Raw genomic sequence first — 7,864 nt, 5'->3', positions numbered from 1 at the left:
TAAATTTATGAATTTTAAGCCACATAATTTCTATTGTTTACTCAACATTTTTCAAGTGTTAACACTTGTGGTTGGCTGTTTGAGATAGAGAATATTTCTATATATAGATATTCATATTAAAAGTGAAAACAACATCATTCTTTTCAATTGACATCCACAAGAATAAAACATGATCACAAAAATATTTCCAGAAATCAGTTGCTAAAAATAGGACGTTTCCTAACCTAAGCATACAGAATTAAAAACCACTGAGAACATTTATCAATTATATTTGTCATTCAAAACTGCATATTTACCCAATTTATAAGAATGTCTAATGATTGTTTGTCTACCATAATTTGATGAATCATTAAGCAGATTATTATTGATAATGTGATTCTGCAAGTGCATCTTCATGAATAGTGTTGAACTGACACAAGGTTTGTATCCTGTACTTCAAATATTCACCTTTATCAATTGCTCTGTAATTTTAAATTTTCTGAATCTTGTATAAATAAAATCTAAAACTGTCAGGCTTATGTGTTCTGCAGGCTTATGATTTACAGATTAGTTTTCAAAATGTGAATTTTCATGATTACTTGTTTATTTGTAATTTCATTGTTTAAAAACAACAGAAGGAATAAGCATCTGCATTTGCTATTTTAGTGAATAGAAAATATTTTTTCCACACCATTCACAACTCATCACCACTTCTCAGAATGCACACAAGGAGCCATTGATTCCACACAAGATGTAGGAGGTAAATAATACATACTTCCCTGCCTGCAAAAAGCTTCTACTCAATATCAACAACTCTTCACCTATATTTTTTGCAACATGAACCTTTTGAACTCTGTAGGAGTACTGGTCTGACAGCTTAATATACCATATTGAAAGGAAGCATTTTCCTGGGACCACTAAGTAGCATCTGAATATTCACACGTGAGAGAGTCTGCTGAGGAACTCAGAGCTCATACATATATTATAAATTAAAATTGTGTAAGGAAGAACTGTCACCAAGTCTAAGACTTCACTAAGCAGGATCAGAGAATATGGCCTATGCACCTACACACACACACCAAGACAAAAAACCCGATAATGTGATATAACTACAATTTTGGAAGCTACCAGTGCCTACTATATTACTTAATTTGGATAGAGAACACCTATTTCTCACACAGTTCTATTGCCCCTTTCTATGTATTGGGACAGGTCTTACTCAAAACCCTCTTCTGCTCTGGACACGCTGTTTATGTGGCTTTTTGCAGCCATGAACACTTTGCAACAGTGTAAGCAAAGGTCAGGATTCCTCTCTAAAAGGGATACAGAGACCTAGTGGCTATTCTCTGAACATTCAGTTTCATTTTTATAGGACCCTTATTGAGAGGCAATTCTCTGAAAAATCTGATGAAAAAGATCTTCAATTTGTAAGAAAACAATCAGGTTAAAAGAACAAATTTCTATTACCCTAATTTTCTAACTAAATTAATTTAGACTCATATTTGTATACCTAATACATAAGTATACAAATAATAAAACAATGGAATCATAAAATTATTTATGTTGGAAGGAACCTTGAAGATTGTCAAAAGAATCACCTCCCTCATCCTGCTAGCCATGAGTCTGATGCAGCTGAGGGTATGGCTGGCTCTCTAGGCTGCACCTGCACATAAGTGACATTGTTTGCATTGGTAATTGCCATCATGCAAAAATCACATTCCCTGATATAAATTATTTTTAAAAAAAGGTATATTGAAGTTAATATTTTTATATTTCATTTTTCAAGTTAAAAGTTATATGGTCCTTTACATGTTCTGCTTGAGTGAAAATGTATTTTATCCTACTATATTTAAGAGCATGACTCCTTACAACATAGTTGATTCTTAGTAATTTAATGAAATATGATGCAATGGAAAAGGTGAAACCAAGGTATTCTCTCTTGCATACTTCTTCTTTAGTAATCCTGTTTTATTGTATTAGTCAGCTCACTGAAAATGTGTAAACTTGTGAAATTTTCACTGTTTCCTTCTTCAGTGTCTGTGCAATCGGTCTTGAATCTTCTTTATTTCTTTTTTGTTTGCTTTTCCCATTGACAGAGAACTTCCAGTTGTACATAGTATAGGAAGAGTTAATATCAAAGTTAAAATCTCCTATCCTATTCTGAGATAATTAATCTTGTTTGTAAATTTTGATGTTGGAGTGAGAAATATTTCTTGATCTGAATCAACCCCTTGGAACAGATAGATTCCCCTCACCTCTCCTCCTGAACTTGGCAATATTAGAATGCCAATTAAAAAAAAAAATGCCTAGAGGTTACTGGTCTGTAAAGAACAAAAGTCACCTGAGTACTTGCAATCTTCAGTTATGATGAATCAGTTACATATTTTTAAAAATGTATTTCGCTTGCTAATCACCTAAGAACATACACACAAAAAAAATTGAGTCAGGTTTGGCATTGTGCAGCATGCTAACAGCACAAAAGCTCTCTACTAATCGACTTTTATTCCCTTTTCTTAGTAATTTTTGCCACCCCAGAAGCATTATTGTTCACTGACCTTAATTAGTTTAGACTGCAGTGATCCTGTCCACTACCACATAGCCATTCAAACCATTTTTTGAAGCCGAATGGGATAAAGTGCCTTTGGTCTGTGGAGAAGAGAAAACCTGGTGTAAAACCAACAGAATTTCCCTGGGCTCATTTGGACTTTGACTTCTTTTCTGATTACTTTGGGCTTCCAGTCAGTATCCATTTTTAAAAAATACTTGTAAGTTTATATATGTTAGTTATGTTTTACTTACTTTTTTTTAAGCCATACATTACAGTCAGCCAATTAATTACCAACTGCATTTCTGAGTAGTCAACTTCAAATTATAGTTACAAATATTCCAGTTGAAGTAAAGTCAGATTTCCAAACTTTTATGCCTGACTGCCTAGCTCTCATAAAACTCTTAAAAAAATATCCCCTCATTACCAGTAGTCAATGCAACACAAAGATATAAGAATTGTATAAGGCATTTGAAATTAGTAATGGAATGTTTTTATCTTCTGTACTGAAAAAGAGGTAGAAATAACCACTGTGCATGCAGTAATCAATAATCAAAACAGAGGATATTACATGATCTACATATATTTACTTTTTTTTTTTGGTGTTACAAAATTACTATTCTTAGTCTTTTTCAATAAGCATGAATAAGAAAACATGAAATATTGAAACTGCTGTATAAAATGATTTTCTTTCCTTTTCTCTATGAATAATGCATTGATATTTAACATTAGTATCCTGTTAAACACAAATGAGTTTCTACATGCTGACTATGCCTAAGCCTATTTATGATGATGTGTGCCTGTGCCTAACCTAATTGTACATTACATGCTACACTATTCCACAAAATCCAGCTAAAATAGATTATATCAGGCAACTTGGAAAAACACCTGAAGAGTAAAGTCTGCAGAAGTCAATCAAGCTTGGTATTTGGCTAGATTGCAAACAGCCATAGCATTCAATTTCTTTCTCTTGAGGGTACTATACGCACAGTCAAATTCACAGACCCAGCACCTGTCTAATGAAGTAGTGAATTAGTATTAAAGCTCTGCTTTAAAAAAGATTCATCTCTTCTTTCTGAGAATGTAGACCCTTTACAGAGACACTGTGCTCTGAACTCCAGCTTTGAATACATAATGCAGGAACTGAAGCAAGTGAGCACACATGTCAAAGAGCATTCTTTGGATCTGTAAAGTCACACGTAGTGCTCGAGGGAGTAATTCATACTGACGGCTGGTAACACACTTCTCACCACTCTGACTTCCCAATACAGGATGGATGTGAGCTAATTTTCAGTCTAAAATTTTATTAATTAAATCCAAGTTCATCAATCTATTATCTTTTTTTTTCTTTACTATCTGTGTTAATTTGTCTTGTCTACCTTTAAGCTTCTAGGAGACACTGTACCATATAGTGTGATGCTCAGTAAGAAAAAGTGAGGGGAGAGCCATTTTTGGGAAAGTACCTGCTCAGAGAGAAGATGGGCATTGGCTTACTCATGTGAGGTGATGAGTGGTCACTTTTATGCTTCTTTTTCCTCTCTTTCCTTCAAATATTGAACTATGAATGCCTCAGTCCATGTTCTATTTTCTATTTGGCCTTTCTATTCTCTTCCCCATCCCACTGGGGACTGGAAGAGAGCAAGTGGCTGTGTGGTGCTTAACTGCCTAGGTGGCTAACCCACAACACAGAGTTAAAATAAAGCTCCCTGTCTATAAATTCATAGTAGCCATGTTCCTCTTTTGCACAGTATCCATGTAGTCAGTCTTTTCAGGAAGTGGTAGAACTGGAAAAAAAAGAAACCCAACAAACTCCTTATTCTGACTTTACTTCCTACAAGTTTGTAGGTAAATTCACTGTTCTCTGATACAGTTGCTCCATGGATGAGCAAAAACTGCAAGAGAATTGGGCTCTAACTGGAAGTATACAAGCTGTAAAAATCTGAATGTACCTGACCACACATACAGCTCAGGAAAGGTGTGACAGATGTGTGCTGTTACAAGTAGTTACCTCCTTGAGTATATTTTCTTAGCTTAGTATTCTGCCACGTAGCCATACTCCTTGTCTCCATTCACACTATTATCACAGAGCAAATAGAGCACATTAAATACACTCAATCTATTAGATATAGAACCCACTTCAGGCTTTCTGTCAAAGTGGGAAGAAGACACAAACCCACATCTGCCAATGATCTCATTTTTGGCTTCTATTCTCAAACAGACGTTTATTTTTAGAAAGCAACTTTAAAAAATGTAAGGTTCATATTAGTCACTATAAAAATAAACCCATTATGTATGAAAAAATACAGTCAACAGAGTAAGAAGTATACAATTTCCTAAATTTAAAAAAAAAAAAAAATAAGCATTTACACAGGATTTTCCTCTATTGAAGAAAGTGCACAGTTATATCTAAGCCCATTTTTTCAGAAGATATGTCTCTTTAAAAGAGACATATATTTTCTTTAAAAAAAATATACCTAAGGTGCATAAAAAGGGTTGAAATGCACTTAAGGGTGTTTTTTAATCACTTCGGCATGTCATATGAATAGCTTATCTTGTAATTTTGACGGTATGACTTCAGACTCACATGGTTCTATTTTCAAAAGAGGAATGGCCTTATACAACTTTATCTATTATTACTTTTTATTAGGCAGATGTGGACTCCTGCTTTGCTTTTATGCAGTCAGATAATGCAGACCAAATGAAGCTTTGTTTTCACTTTTGAGATAAGAATAGGAATTTTTATTCATATAAGACTTACCTTGGACTGTTGTTTGTGGTTCAGATATTGGGATTTCTTATGTGGACCAGGAAGAACGTTAGTACAGCCGAATCAGACATTTCTCTTCTTTAAAAGGGAAGAAAATCGTCTTTAGGTTGAAGAAAGAAAAATTCAATTTAGTGTCCTCAGGGGTGAGGGATAAGGACAGGAGCAGGAATATTTCTACTGAAGAAAAATGCAGAAAGTAGGTCAGGAAGAGTGAACTTTCTGTCCTTTCTTACATTAAAGAAGATGAGAATAGGGTAAAGTAGCTACTATTGAGAGGGTTCATCTCACCAGCTGTGATCATGTTGTTGCACACCTTTACCTTTCCTCAGTGACACTGACAGGTACAAAAGACCGAAATATATACGTTATTTCTGCATCCAAAAATCTATTGCCCTACACTCTACCTGCTACATACCTTCCCTGTGTATAAAGTCTTTTCTGAACACTCAAGCTTTGCAATACATTGGCCTCATTTTTATATGTAATTTTATAGACAAAGCAGCTTTGTGTAAAACCCATAGTAAGGACAACATCTCAATGAATTTTCTGAGTTTTACGTAAATCTTTTTCAGACTGAGAGATCTACCAACACCTGACCATGTACTGGCAACTGTGAAAAGCCATATGGATTTCACTGAGTCACAGACCATGAGCAGGTGTGAGCTTCCCTGTAGGATAGCTACTGAGTCAGTAGCAGGGACTGGTATTCTACATGACATCAGGGATAGATTTTTTTATCAAAATCACTTACAGCATGGTAGTCACCATCTCAGTCCAATTAATAACTAAGAATGTGGATGTGAATTAATACAAAGTGCTGTGCAAAGTGCAGTGTACCCTGACTGAATAAATATGAATTATTTCTCTCCCTCTGTTTCCAGGTTGTAGTTGGGTTTGTTTTGAAACAATAAGATAAAGCATTTCAGAATGACCCACATTTTTCAGTTTGGAGTGTCTTAATGGTATATTATCTGTCTTAATTAGAAAAATCAATTTCTATCTTCAATACTGAAAATATTTTTCCTTTTTGGAGTTTTTCTGAGTAAATGATGATCATGTATTTGCCTAAACTGGACTTATTTTTTTCATTGACATTTTATATCTTTCAGGGGCCTACCATAGACAAAAGTGACATTTTGATATTGCAATGACATCAAATCATGAAGCAGGTTGCAGAGAGAGGTTGTAGGATCTCCGTTTTAAGAGATACACAAATCCTGATTGTTCCTGTTCCTGGTCACACTGCTGTAGCTGACCCTGCCTGAGCCACCAGAGGGTGGACTGGATTATCTAAGCAGATCCCTTCCAACTTCAGTGGCTCTGTGATTCTGCAAAATGCTTTGGGAATCCAAAATCTGTTGGGTTCAGAATTTTAAGACACATCACTTTAAAATAATTCTCAGAACTGGATTACTGTATCTCAAAACATAATAATTAGCACATAATTGGCCTTATTCGAAGTCATGTACTGTTGTATTGCTTTTTACCATGGAGAGAAATGTAAATAATACTTTAATTATCTTAAAATGTAGTGTAAAATCTCTTAAACACCATGATAAAATACCACAGTTCATACTAAACAAGCCATGTGATGCTAGCTTAGAGAAATCCCAACATGTTAAGAAGCTTATTTAATGACAACTATTATAATTACATGTTCCTTTAAAAAGTGTTAGTATTCACTCTTGCAGGCTCCTAGATCAATCTTTGATTACTTTCTAATATTTACGTATTGTCTGGAGAAAAAAGGACAGTGATTCCCTCACAATATAAAATAATGACCTAATCCAGTTTTTAAAGATGTCATTTTAGGACAAAAATGTGGGCCATGAATTTTGCTTTACTTGATAATTCTTGTTCCAGTCTGTTGTGATTTTACCCCAGCCAGCAGCTAAGCACCACACTGCTGCTTGCTCACTCCCCATCCCAACAGAGTGGGGGAAAGAGAATTAGAAGGTAAAAGTGAGAAAAATTTTGGGTTGAGAGAACACTTTATTGAAATCAAAGAAAAGATATAATAATAAGAACAACATCAACTACAATAATAACAATAATGAGAATAATAGTAAATTTTAATGAAAACTAAAATAAAAAAGAGAGACAAATGAACCTCAAGAGAGAAAGAAACCCAGACCCCTTGATGTTGGAGTGATGTTATAAATAGAAAAGGCCTTGACTCTGTGTAAGCAGTGCTCAGCAATGACCAAACAATCCCTGTTTGTTGTTTATCAACCCTGTTTCCAGCAGAAATCCAAAACATAGCCCCATTTTTGCTACTGTGAAGAAAGTTATCTCCATCCCAGTCAAAACCAGTATGACAGTGTGCAAAACAGATAATCAAATCCTCTAAGATATTGCTTTATTCTCTTTAAAGAAGATGCCTGGTCTTCTGTGACATTTACTGTATAATATTGGAAATGCACTTTATTATTAAGGCTATTTTAAAGAAAACATTTCTCACACCAAAGGATGTGACTTTAGAAGCACTGGACACTTTGAATGAACTTCTGGCTAAAATATAGACCGAAGAATAAGTCCTTGTAGAACCTAACTTGAAGATAACAGGTCTTCTG

The sequence above is a fragment of the Lichenostomus cassidix genome, chromosome 1 (genome assembly GCF_008360975.1).
Source record: "Lichenostomus cassidix isolate B80296 chromosome 1, HeHo_3.0, whole genome shotgun sequence".
Lineage (NCBI taxonomy): Eukaryota > Metazoa > Chordata > Aves > Passeriformes > Meliphagidae > Lichenostomus > Lichenostomus cassidix.
The sequence above is the reverse complement of the archived record's forward strand: the minus strand, read 5'-3'. Positions refer to the sequence as shown.